Below are 13,761 nucleotides of genomic sequence, written 5' to 3'. Positions count from 1 at the left end.
GGGGTGTTAGAGACCAGCCTGACCAACATGGAGAAACCCCGTCTCTACTGAAAGTACAAAATTAGCTGGACGTTGTGGCGCATGCCTGTAATCCCAGCTACTCGGGAGGCTGAGGCAGGAGAACTGCTTGAACCCGGGAGGCGGAGATTGCAGTGAGCCGAGATCTTACCATTGCACTCCAGCCTGGGCAACAGAGCTAGACTCCCTAAAAAAAAATAAAAATAAATAAAAAAATAAAAAAACTTTCAGCAGCTTGATTCCATTTGGAGAAACTGTTTTTTTAATTAAAAATAAATCTTTGCTTTTAAAATGCATATATGCTGGCTTTGAAAATGGAGGAAGGTGCCAGGAGTCAAGGAATGAGTGTGGCCTCTGGAAGCTGGAAAAGGCAAGAAAATCAATTCTCCTCAGGAGTCTCCAGAAAGGAAAACTGACACTTTGACTTTAGCTCAATCAGAAAGGTATTGGACTTCTGACCCTACAGAACTATCAGAAAAGGTTTGTGTTAAATTGCTAAATTAGTGGTAATTACCATGTGTTACAGCAACACATGCAATGGGAAACAAGGTAAAATGTGTAGAAGATTTTTTTTTTTTCCCCGAGATGGAGTTTTACTCTTGTCGCCCAGGCTGGAGTGCAATGGCGTGATCTCGGCCCACAGCAACCTCCGCCTCCCAGGTTCAAGCTATTCTCCTGCTTCAGCCTCCCGAGTAGCTGGGATTACAGGTGCCTGCCACCACGCCCGGCTAATCCACGCCCAGCTAATTTTTGTATTTTCGGTAGAGACGGGGTTTCACCACATTGGCCAGGCTGGTCTCGAACTCCTGACCTCAGGTGATCCACCTGCCTCGGCCTCCCAAAGTGCTGGGATTACAGGCGTGGGCGACCGCGCCTGACCCTTTCCTGGTTGTCTTAGCCTAGTGAATAGCATTGTCATTCACTCATGTCATTCACGAATTTCTGGTTTCACAAGCCAAAAAACTAGGAATCACTCATCTCCCTTTCTCGCTCCCTCTCTCTCCTATTCCCCTCTCTTTTAAATCAAATCTCCTTCCTGATTATCTCTTGAATCTATTCATTTTTTCCAGTTCCAGTGTGTCCCCACCAATCTTAGCCACTATAATCTTTCAGCTATACTACAATAATAGCTTCAAACAGGTTATTTCTTATTCTCTCTACCCCTCTTCTAATCCATTTCTCACACAAAAGCCACAATAATCTTTTTAAAAATTAATTATAATTGTTGAGACAAGGTCTGGCTCTCTGACTCAAGCTGGAGTGCAGTGGTGCAATCTCGGTTCACTGTAACTTCTGCCTCCCAGGCTCAGGTGATCCTCCTACCTCAGTCTCCCAAGTAGATGTGACTACAGGTGTGCACCATCATGCCTAGCTAATTTTTTTTTTTTATTTTTTGTAGAGACAGGGTTTTACCGTGTCACCCAGGCTGGTCTTGAACTCATGAGTTCAAGTGATCCACCCACGTTGACCTTCCAAGGTGCTGGGATTACAGGTGTGAGCCACCGCGCCTGACCTCTTTTTTTTTTAATGTAAACCAGATCAAAGCACTTTACCGTTTAAAACCACTCAAAGATTTACCTTTGCTCTTAGGATAAAGTCCTAAATCCCAGGCCCTTCCCTACCTACCTCACTAACCTCCTCTTGTAGCATTCTCATCTTCTTCATTAAGCTCCAGCCATTTTCAATTTTTCAGTTTCTCTTTTCTACATCGGAGCCTTTGGACATGTTTTACCCTCCATCTGCAATGCACTTTTTGTCTGAATAGAATCCTTCACCAATAGATATTAATACATATCTGCTTAATGAGTAAATAATACAATAGATCAAAAATAATTTTTTCCCAAGGAAAATTTAGGATGATAGGATCGTAGAACCCAGCTCCTTAAAGACTATGTAATACAATCTTCTCAGATGTTCAGAAAATGTCTATGCCCCAAATAACATTGTGGTAGAAATCAAGGAAAGATACTCTAAAAGGGACCAGCAATCAGGCTGTGAACCTAGGGTTTGGATTTGAAGATTATGATGTTGAAATAACCTAAGTTGCTCTGAGGGGTCTGGGAATTGACAAAAGGAAGATTTGAGTTGGTTATAGACACATAACAAAGTTTTCTCTCTGTGTATGTTATCCCTAAGGCTGCAAATTCTTTTGTATCATAGCTGATGTTTCTTCTATTTTAGCCAAATTTAAAGTGCTGTATATAAAACTACTTGGATAAACTGACCCATAGTCTATACTGGTAGAGCTTAATAATGATTAATAAAATAGCAACTTTTAATATTTTAATTTAATATTTTAATATTTCTTTGAAAACATAGTTATCAAATCCCATTCTTCTAAACACCACACTGAGACATGCAGTATATAGTTAATCCACAACTAAGTACAAGTTTCAGGAGACAATAGCAGGTTCTGCAATTAGTGACTGGTTGATGGTTTTTCAAGGGCTAAATGTATTTGTGCCCGATGAAACGAGGAGCATTATATGAAAATAGTATATCCATTTCTGTTATAAGGATACAAGTTTCTGTTCTAACATTATCCTATTTCACTTTCAACTTGCTGATTATCTTATTATTGTTTGTTTTAATCTTACCATATTTCATGCTCATTTGTAATTTCCAGTTCTTCTCTTTAGTCAATGATTTCTATCCCTGTTCCATGTTGCAGATTTTTTCCTAGGGTTTTAGCAGGTTGTTTATCAGCCATTTTAATGCTTACAATTTTAAACTTTTGATTAAATGAATCTCAAAACTAATCTTTTAAAAATTGTGAGTATATCCTCAAAATAGCACACATTTCTTACACATAGTCAGTTCCTACCAGGCACCTTCAGTGTCAACATTTATAAGTGAACAGGGAAGTTTTCAGGTGACTAGGGCTGCATTATGACTTTCCTGGGCCCTAAGCACTATGACTTCATGGGGCCCTTCCTCTATAGGAAATATATCAAACTTTTTTTAGCAAGAGTTTAAATGCTATATATAAAACTACATTTAAAATTTTTAAATCAGTTAATTTTACAACTACTTTGGTATAAAGATAAAATATAATCCAGATTGGATTTGTTGTTATATACTTATTATCATTATGTTCATTTTTTTCTTTTGATTAAAAAAATTAAAACATTTTTCTAAGACCTTTAAAATGTCATGGGCCCTTGGCACTGTGCCTCTTGTGCCTAGCAGATAAATTGGTCCTGCAGATGACTACTAGATCCCTTCATGTTCATTAATGGAATTGATCACAGGGAAATCATTTCTAGCCGATCTCTGAGGCAGTAGTTCTCAAACTTTAACATGCATTAAAAATCAACTAAAGAGCTTATAAAGCAGTTTCCTGGGCCCTATCCCAGACCATCTGATTACATAGGTCTGGGTAGGATCCATGAATTTGCATTTCTAATAAGCTCAAAGATGGTGCTGATCTGAGAACCACACTTTCAGGATAATATAGCTATTTATGTAAAGGCAGTACTCTCTATGTGATTTGGTAGGTATACTATCCAGATCTCCTAACCAATATTTACCGAACATCTACTGTCATTCTTCTTTTTTTTTTTTTGAGACGGAGTCTCAGTCTGTCACCCAGGCTGGAGTGCATTGGCACGATTTCAGCTCAGTGCAAGTTCCGCCTCCTGGGTTCTTGCCATTCTCCTGCCTCAGCCTTCCAAGTAGCTGGGACTACAGGCACCCACCACCACACCTGGCAATTTTTTTTTGTATTTTTAGTAGAGATGGGGTTTCACTGTGTTAGCCAAGATGGTCTTGAACTCCTAACCTCATGATCCACCCGCCTCGGCCTCCCAAAGTGCTGGGATTACAGGAGTGAGCCACTGCACCTGGCTATTCCTATTTTATAAGTTAAAATAGACTTAAAGTTCAAATGACCTTGCCAAGGTGACTCAGCTAGAAAACTGTAGACCTAGGATTTGAGCTGAAGTCCATTTAGACTCCAAGGTTCATGGTCTCCGATTGTCATTATAATGTGGTAACGACAGATAGAATATAATCCGTGGACCTAGAAGCAAACATTTAAACATGAAATAATGCATAAAAGTGGTACTTTCATAGATCATCATTATTGTATTGTCCTTATTTATTTGAGTCTGTTGAAGGCTGCTTTCTTTCTTGGTATTTATTCTTCACTTCTTAACTCCAGTTAATAACAGCAAAAGGAATGCAGTAATGGCATGTAACACAGTTTTCTGAAAGTGCTATTCTGTTCTTTTTTTGTTTTTTTTTTTTGAGACAGAGTCTCACTGTGTGGCCCAGGCTGGAGTTCGGTGGCGCAATCTTGGCTCACAGCAACCTCTACCTCCTGGGTTCAAGCAATTCTTCTGCCTCAGCCTCCCAAGTAGCTGGGACTACAGGTGTACACACCACACCCGGCTAATGTTTGTATTTTTAATAGAGACAGGCTGGTCTTGAACTCCTGACCTCAGGTGATCTGCCCGCCTCGGCCTCCCAAAGTCCTGAGATTACAGGCCTGAGCCACTGCGCCCAGCCCGAAAGTGCTATTCTTTAAAGCTGACTCCAAACTAAATCTGATTAGAATTTTGTGTTTTTCATTAACTTCACTTTGCAAACTGAACTGCCTCATTACTTCTGCAGGTTGACAAACTTTAGTCTTCAGAACACACACAAAAAAGGATTAAATAGCACTCTGAGCTTTGGACTTTAAACGCCTTTGCCTTAGGAGATTAAAAGACTCATTTTATAACTAGCTTCCTTATCTATTCTTCTAAATATAATTTTATTATAAATACATACGTGTGAGATAATTACTTTATCTTTCTCCCTAATTTGTGTGTGTACATATTTGTAAGTTTCTTACTGCTTTTCTTTCTCTGATTCTTTTATTTCTGAAGAACATAGTCTAATACAAATGTTGGCTATTTTCTAAAGTCATATTTTTCAAGAAGATGCTTTGATGACCTCAAAGTTTGCCAAACCGTTGTTCACCACCCCAGTGTAAAGGGGCCACAATGTTTTCAGCAATCACACAAATGTTAAGTATAGGACAAATATATATATATACACATATATGTATATTTTTAGTAGAGATGGGGTTTTGCCAGGTTGGCCAGGCTGGTCTCCAACTCCTGACCTCAAGTGATCAACCCACCTCAGCCTCCCAAAATGCTGGGATTACAGGCCTGAGCCACCATGCCCAGCCAAGTATGGAAAGATATATTATCAGGATAGAGAAATTATCAAATACACCATGGAACATCTTTTTGGCAGAATGCTTTGCAGCTATTTGAGCCAGTGAAGTAGATCCATTAGTACTGAAAAAGTTGTGGATATAAGGATATATTTTTGGTAAAGAAGGTTAAAAAGAAAAGGATAATTTTGTACAAGAAAGAATCTTGTATGGTAAATTTTTATCCTAATGTCAAATGACTGGTTAATAAAGAGAAGTATAAGACAAAGCAGAAAATTCAAGCATGTCATCAGTGGTCTGAATAAGGTTGTGATAAGGTTTGTGAAAGCGAACTTTATGAGAGGAATTTTGTTTATGATTAAGTTGGCTATAATTAGAAGGCAATTGTTTATAAGTCTTTCTAAAATTGAGCTTTAATATTAAAAATACACTAATACAAAACTAAACAAATTTGGTCCCCTATGTTAGAACAACAGGATTTTTAAAAAGTATTCATTTGCTCTTAATAAAATTACCAGAGGTTTTGATTCTGAAATCTGTTTCTTTAACAGCCATCCTCTAAACTGCTAACAGTTTGTATTTCTGCCACATTTCTTCCTGAGATCTATTTAGTTTCCCAAGTTTTAGGTTGGAGATGCTGTCTTTGTTTTTGTTTTTGTTTTTTCTTTTCTTTTCTTTTTTTTTTTGAGACAGAGTCTTGCTCTGTCACCCAGGCTGGAGCGCAGTGACACAATCTCGGCTCACTGCAACCTCTGCCTCCCAGGTTCAAGCGATTCCCCTGCCTCAGCCTCTGGAGTATCTGGGATTGCAGGCATCCTCCACCACGCCCAGAAAATTTTTTATATTGTAGAGACAAGGTTTCACCATGTTGGCTAGGGTGGTCTTGAACTCCTGTCCTCAGGTGATCCACCCACCTTGGCCTCCCAAGGTGCTGGAATTACAGGCGTGAGCCACCGTGCCTGGCCTGATGCTATCTTTTTCATTAAGACTAATAATTTTATTTCTCAAGGTAAAATTTTTCCTTTTTGTAACTTCTCAGATTTGTATTTTAGAAGTTCAACCAACTTTTTTTTTTTTTTTTTTTTTTTTTTTTTTTTTTTTTTCAGATGGAGTCTCACTCTGTCACCCAGGCTGGAGTGCAATGGCAGGATCTTGGCTCACTGCAACCTCTGCCTCCCAGATTCAAGCAGTCTTCCTGTCTCAGCTTCCTGAGTAGCTGGGACTACAGGTGCGTGCCACCACACACGGCTAATTTTTGTATTTTTAGTAGAGACGGGGTTTTGCCATGTTGGCCAGGCTGGTCTCAAACTCCTGGCCTCAAGTGATCAGCCCACCTTGGCCTCCCAAAGTGCTGGAATTACAGGTGTAAGCCACCACGCCTGGCCTTTTTTTTTTTTTTTGAGACAAGTTCTCACTCTGCCACCCAGGCTGGAGTGACAGCTCACTGCAGCCTTGACCTTGCATGCTCAAGCAATTCTTCCACCTCAGCCTCCCGAGTAGCTAGGACTACAGGTGTGTGCCACTATATCCAGCTAATTTTTGTAAAGACAGGGTCTCCTATACTCTCCAGGCTGGTTTCGAACTCCTGGGCTCAGTGATCCACCTGCCTTGGCCTCTCAAAGTGCTGGGATTACAGGTATGGGCCACATGTTCAGCCTAGAAGTTCAATGTTAACTTAAGGAAAAAAAGTTCAACTTTTGCTGTACCTTGTTGCATGTGATTTGCAGGTCATACATCATTGCCCTTTGTTCGTTCTTCCTTTGAAGAGGTGTATCTTTTTTCTTGGCTGAGGTGATAACTCTCTCCTTCAATCTTTTCATCAATTTCTATAACTTTTTTTTCTTCCAACTCTACTATTACAGTTGATGCTCAAATTTTTAAAAAATTATTGTTTTTTAACAGCTTATGGCCATGCTAATCTTCTCTGTATCATTCCAACTTTAGTATATGTGCTGCCAAAGCAAGCACTGAAATATTTATCTTAAAGGCTTAGAAACACAGTGTATTCCTTCAGTATACCCAATTCTGTACACTTGGCTTTTACTGATGTGCCTAAATTGTTCCGTGTAATCAGGACACTTCCTATGTTGTTAGTGAGAGCCATGTATTCCCCCACTCAAGGTATTAGTTTTCTTGTTTACATTGCGGTATAATGTAATGCATATTCTTAACCCTAGATACATTCTTCCTGTGCCTGATTAAATTCAAGTACCCTTTTCATCAGGATTGACTTCCAGATTATCTAAATGGGCTTCCCATAAGGAGAAGCAATCACGCTACAAGAGATTTTTCTTGTAGCGTGTTCTGGTAACTGGCCTGAAAAAAACAAAGATTTTACGTTTTATCAACATAATTTCCTATCTTGTCTTTATTAGGTTTTGGATTACATAGAAAAACTGAGCTTTAAAAGGGTTAGGTTTTTACATCCATATAACTTTCTGTATTGCTTTTGAAGTCTTTTGTCACTGTGGTTAAATTAATGGCTATTATTTTACGGTAACCTGTGATTTTGTTTTGATCAAGGGTTTTGAACTTTTTAACATCTTTGGCAGGTCCTCCCCGCACCCACATCATAAAAATCTGAAATTAAATCTTTTTGACTCAAAATTAACATTGGGATTTTCCAGTTGGGCCGCTGGAGAGCCTCAAAGTTGTGTCTCTCATCTTTTAGAGATATTAAATAATTAAGCTTATTTGGTAAATTGTATGAGAAGCATTGTAAAATGATAAGTGATACTAGATATTCCCTCAGTTACATTTATGTGTGTGCTATTGATATAAATGTTCTAAAAGTTACATCAATTCATAAAAATATAATATGTTACAGTCATAATTTTGGTGGCTATATTAAATCTTTCCTAAACTTATATTTGTATGGATATATATTAATGTGAGTATTCTAACGGTTGTATAAGATTTATAAAAGTTTGATCCTTCTGATATGACATTGTCAGTCATGATTCTGATTCTTTTTTTTTTCTTGCTGTTGAGATAGAGTCTTACTCTGTTGCCCAGGCTGGAGTGCAGTGGTGTGATCTTGGCTCACTGCAACCTCCGCCTCCTGGGTTCAAGCCATTCTCCTGCCTCAGCCTCCCAAGTTGCTGGGACTACAGGTGCCTGCCACCACACCTGGCTAATTTTTTGTATTTTTAGTAGAGATGGGGTTTCACCATATTAGCTAGGATGGTCTCCATCTCCTGACCTCATGATCTGCCGACCTCGGCCTCACAAACCTGATTCAAATCCTGCATGTAATGGAAATAACTAAATTTCCTTGTCAATTGGGAAATTATTTATTTTTTATTTTTTTGAGACAAGGTCTCACTCTGTTGCCCAGGCTGGAGTGCAGTGGTGTGATCTTGGCTCACCGGAGCCTCTGCTTCCTGGGCTCAAGCAAGCAATCCTCCTACCTCAGCCTCCTGAGTAACTGGGACTATAGTTGTGCACTACCACACCCAGCTAATTTTTGTATTTTTTGTAGAGATGGGATTTCACCTTGTTGTCTAGGCTGGTCTCAAACTCCTGGGCTCAAGCAATCTGCCCACCTCAACCTCCCAAAGTGCTGGGATTACAGGTGTGAACCACTGTGCCTGGTCAGGAACTTTCATCAGATTTTTAACCATGACTATTTTAAGTTTCTGTCATCGACAGTTATTGCTTTGAAATCTTCTCTAAAAGCATTTGCAATCAGCTCTAGTCCAAAATGACTTTTCATGGAAAAGACTCTAACAAGTAATCTTGAACACAGATTTCTGATAACTTTAAGAACAATGAATGAAATAAAAATCTTCAGAACTCTAATAAGGAAACTTATAGGTTCATACAACTGCTAATCAAGATCAAGCAAAACAATAAATTAGTTACATGAAATTAAGTAATTGGTAATGTTTTTATGACTTATTTAAACCATTGTTGGTTCTTTATTTAAATGTTTTTTTTTCAGATTTAAGAAATTTTTTTCTCATAAGCTATTTATAGTTTACAAGAATTTGGTAAAGTATACTTCTAATAAAGATGGAAACATCTTTGCTTTTTTCCCCTACTTGATTCTTCCAAAAATTGGCAAATATTTATGAGTATTCTCTATTTACGTAAGTTCAATAAAAATTTGCTCTCTCTTCATAAACAGGATGTAATTGGAAACACTGAATTTGTTTTGCTTTTTTTTTCACCAAGCCTTTTTTTTGTATGTTTGTGTTTTTGTTTATTTGTTTCTTTAGAGACAGAGTCTCACTCTATAATCTAGGCTGGAGTGCAGCAGCATGATCAAAACTCACTGTGCTCTCAAGCTCCTAGGCTTAAGTGAAACTCCTCCCTCAGCCTCCTAAGTGGCTAGGACTACAGGTGTGTACCACCATGGTTGGCTAATTAAAAACAAATTTTTTTTTTGGTAGAGGTGGGGTCTCACTATATTGCCCAGGTTGGTCTCAAATTCCTGACCTCAAGTTATCCAGGATCCTCCTGCCTTGGCCTCCCAAGTTTCTGGGATTACAGGTGTGAGCCAGTGCCCCTAGTCATTTACCAAGGCTTTGAATAAAATGTTGTATTTAAGAGTTTGCACAAAATGTCTGGCTTTAGGAGTTTCTAGCCTTACAGTGAGTGAATAAAAATTGTAGCTTCTTGGCAGACCCAAGAACCTTAAGACTGAAATAAAGTCTAAAGTCTTCCTTGGTTTGGCTTCCCATGCTCAAGAAGTTTTTAAGCCTGAGATTCCTAATGATCAGTGTAGAGGGAAAAAGTTATATTTCTTTTTTTTTTTTGAGACGGAGTCTTGCACTGTCGCCCAGGCTGGAGTGCAGTGGCTGGATCTCAGCTCATTGCAAGCTCCGCCTCCCGGGTTCACGCCATTCTCCTGCCTCAGGCTCCCGAGTAGCTGGGACTACAGGCGCCCGCCACCTCGACCGGCTAGTTTTTTGTATTTCTTTTTTAGTAGAGATGGGGTTTCACCGTGTTAGCCAGGATGGTCTCGATCTCCTGACCTCGTGATCCGCCCGTCTCGGCCTCCCAAAGTGCTGGGATTACAGGAAAAGTTATATTTCTAAAGAAATTTAATACAGCTGTTATTAGATAGTAGCTCTGTGCATTTTTTTTCAACTTCTTGTTGTCTACCTGTAGACTAGATCAGACCTTGAATTCTCCTAATTTCCTTCAATAATTGGCAGTATGCTTCTTTGTTCCTAAATCCCTATAAGTCAAAACTAGATGAAATGTAAGAAACAAACCTCATGCCTGATGTATGGGCCGCACAAAAGGTTTACCAAGCCACTTGGTGTCATGACCAGAGACTTTCAGATTACAAACCAGGAGCAGCAGTTGATGTTTTCACGCTGTAGGTAGCTTTTCTCAAGACACTGAAGCAAGACTCCATATCATAATTAGACTCTTACCCCTCTTAATGCTACCTTTTACACTTGGTAAGCTAATGATGTAATTGAAATTTCACCATCAGTATATTCTGCTGGTAACTTAAGAGAGCCTAACCTAAGAAATTGTTTAGTAGGCCGGGCGCAGTGGCTCATGCCTATAATCCCAGCACTTTGGGAGGCCTAGGTGAGCGGATCACCTGAGGTCAGGAATTCGACACCAGCCTGGCCAACATGGTGAAACTCTGTCTCCACTAAAAACACAAAAATTAGCCGGGCATGGCGGCACACACCTGTAGTCCCAGCTACTTGGGAGGCCGAGGCGGGAGAATCACTTGAACTTGGGAGGTGAGGTTGCAGTGCCAAGATCGTGCCACTGCACTCCAGTCTGGGTGACAGAGAGAGACCCTGTCTCAAAACAAAACAACAAAATTGTTTAGTGTCCATTGGTTAAATAAGAAAATGTCTGTGCTATTGGCAATACTATGTGCTATACCTGGATAAATTCCTCTGAAAAAGTTGAGACCCATATATACAAAATAAGAAAGTAGTTCACCTGGTTACAATAGGTCTCGCCTAATTCCCTATGGTCATTTGATTTATTCAATTGGTTATCTTTAAGCCTAGATTAATGGCTCAAAATAATTATACAAATTAGAATAGTCATATTACTATTAATTTTACTTCGTCTTTTCCCTTTTTAAACTTTGTGTATGTTAACTGTAAAATTTTTACGGAAGTACAACTCCTAACAAAATAATGCTGACCCAATACTTTGAGATGAAAACAAAAGACCACAGAACAGAACTTATTAATGGACTTCAGGTAGACTGAGCCTTACAGCTACTCCCTTTAAACCTCCCTTGTTGCTCAAACATGGCTAAAAGAGTTTTGACACTGACTCCTAGTTGCCTATTACTCCCTATAATATGAGAGAAGACCAATAACAAAGACAGGTCCATTCTGTACTGAGGGACATCAAAACCTAACTACAGGGTGATTAATCAGTGATGCTTTTGGAGGAAGATCTTGATGAAATGAGGAAATTGTGGATGTTGTCAGAATCAAAATGAAGTTACTGATGTAAAAAAAAAAAACAAAACAAAACCCACTGACAAATAGAGCTGGTGAACGTCATAAAGAAAAGGCTCTCATGCTTATATGCCTGATAATAAAAACTATCACAAAGACTGTAAAAACCACAATCTTTCATAAAACCCATTGCAACCTTACACAAGAAATACTTCTGCAGGGACATCTGCCCAACAACTGCCTTTCCAACCTTGCAGTGGCGTCACACTTGTTACAGATCTTTATAGCCAAGGATAATGATGTCAAAACAATTCTGTGATCCTCCTCATTTTTTCCCTTGAAAACCCTTGCCTTCCTTTACCTCCGTGAATATGCACATAATTTACTATGGCACACATATTCTCATTGCAATGCTCTAGCCCCAAAATAAATATCTTTTATAGCATCTTTTATAAAGGGTTGACAGTACTGATCAGGAAAGCATCCATGATTAATTAAGAGAAAAAGCAAAGGTGTGGTGGCACACATCTGTAGTCCCAACTACTCAGGAGGCTGAGGTAGAAGGATTGCTTGAGGCTAGGAGTTCAAGCCCAGGCTGGGCAACATAGTGAGACCCCCATCTCTAAAAAAAGATTAATAGAAAAATTAATAGAAAAAGAAAAAGCAAGCTATAAGCCATCTTTTTTTTCATCAGAGCCATCACACTGGATACAGGCCAGTGTGTTTATCATTTATATAAATGTTTATCATTTATATAAACATAACTTATATATAGCTAATCTGTATGGCATAACTATGTCAGAAGAAAGGAATTAGAGGGTTGGTGTGGATGACTTTGTCTTTTTTTAAAATTTATTTTTGTTTTTTGAGACAGAGTCTCACTCTGTTGCCTAGGCTGGAGTGCAATGGTGCAATCTCGGCTCACTGCAACTTCCACTTCCCGGGTTCAGGCGATTCTCATGTCTTAGCCTCCCCAGTAGCAAGGATTACAGGCGCACGCCACCATGTACCCAGCTAATTTTTGTATTTTTAGTAAAGGCAGGGTTTCAACCTGGTCTTTGAGGCTGGTCTCGAACTCCTGACTTCAAGTGATCTGCTGCCACGACCTACCAAAGAGCTGGGATTATAGGCATGAGCCACCATGCCCAGCTTGTCTTCTTTTTTATGGAATTTTAGTTTGGAAGAAGTTACTTTCTTTCTAGTATTTTTCAGTATTTTCAAATAATGTTAAGCTAACAAATAAAGAACAGTTTAGATGTTTTCTCTGAAACTCCAAAGTTTGACAGTATTATCTTACCTTTCTTTTAAAAAAGTACACCTTTTCTAATGAAAATATGATCATTGGCCAGGTGCAGTGCCGCATGCCTGTAATCTCAGCATTTTGGGAGACTGAGGCAGAAATTTGAGATCAGCCTGGCCAACATGGTGAAACCTGATCTCTACTAAAAATACAAAAATTAGCCAGGCGTGGTGGCACATGCCTGTAATCCCAGCTACATGAGCCCAGAAGGCAGAGGTTGAAGTGAACCTCCCAGCACCAATGAACTCCATTCTGGGTGATAGAGGGAAACTCTGTCTCAAAAAAAAAAAAGAAAAAAAGAAAGAAAGAAAAGAAAGGAAAAGCAAAGAAAAGAAAAGCAAAGGAAAGAAAAGAAAAGCCAATGTGGTCATTGTGAACTTTTCCATATTTTGTGTAAATTTCCTCATTTTTCAGGCCTTGCCCATCATTAAGGTTTTAAAATTCTAGATGTGAAGACCATACATGTTCTATAATCTTGAAAGTAGGAAAAACATTTTATGTATCAGTCAAAATTGAATTCTAGATAACAACAAGTTGGTTCATCTCTTCTCTCTTTCTTTTTTGTAGTTTAATGTATTTTGATAGCAAACTTGCAGGGATAGCACAGAAGACAGACAACATTAAAAATATGTACTTGCATATGGGACAATTCAGTTAGAAAAGTGAATGGATGGAATCTACTGTATGATAAACTTGCAACAAATACCCTTTAGTTGCCACCAATAAGCATTTACTTGTTTTAAAAATGCTGGCACTGTCCAGAAAATTTTAACAGGGTTATTTATAACCATTATAAAGTTGAAACAGTGAAACTTGTTCACTGAAACATTTTGACTTGCATTAATACTTTACATCCCTGGCATTTATACTAAAAATTCACA

The 13,761-nt window shown here is 38.8% G+C and overlaps 2 protein-coding genes and 1 pseudogene across 5 annotated transcripts in view; 2 read left to right on the top strand and 1 right to left on the bottom strand.

The window, feature by feature from the left end:
- COL12A1 (collagen type XII alpha 1 chain) overlaps positions 1-13,761 on the top strand; it is a 1,021,934-nt gene that overhangs the window by 495,289 nt on the left and 512,884 nt on the right. The window lies entirely within an intron of this gene.
- LOC126952142 (cytochrome c oxidase subunit 7A2, mitochondrial) overlaps positions 1-13,761 on the top strand; it is a 1,153,643-nt gene that overhangs the window by 787,552 nt on the left and 352,330 nt on the right. The window lies entirely within an intron of this gene.
- On the bottom strand, positions 7,065-7,153 carry LOC126954028 (uncharacterized; annotated as a pseudogene).

This window comes from Macaca thibetana, chromosome 4 (assembly GCF_024542745.1).
Source record: "Macaca thibetana thibetana isolate TM-01 chromosome 4, ASM2454274v1, whole genome shotgun sequence".
In the NCBI taxonomy this organism is placed as follows: domain Eukaryota; kingdom Metazoa; phylum Chordata; class Mammalia; order Primates; family Cercopithecidae; genus Macaca; species Macaca thibetana.
The sequence above is the reverse complement of the archived record's forward strand: the minus strand, read 5'-3'. Positions and strand labels throughout refer to the sequence as shown.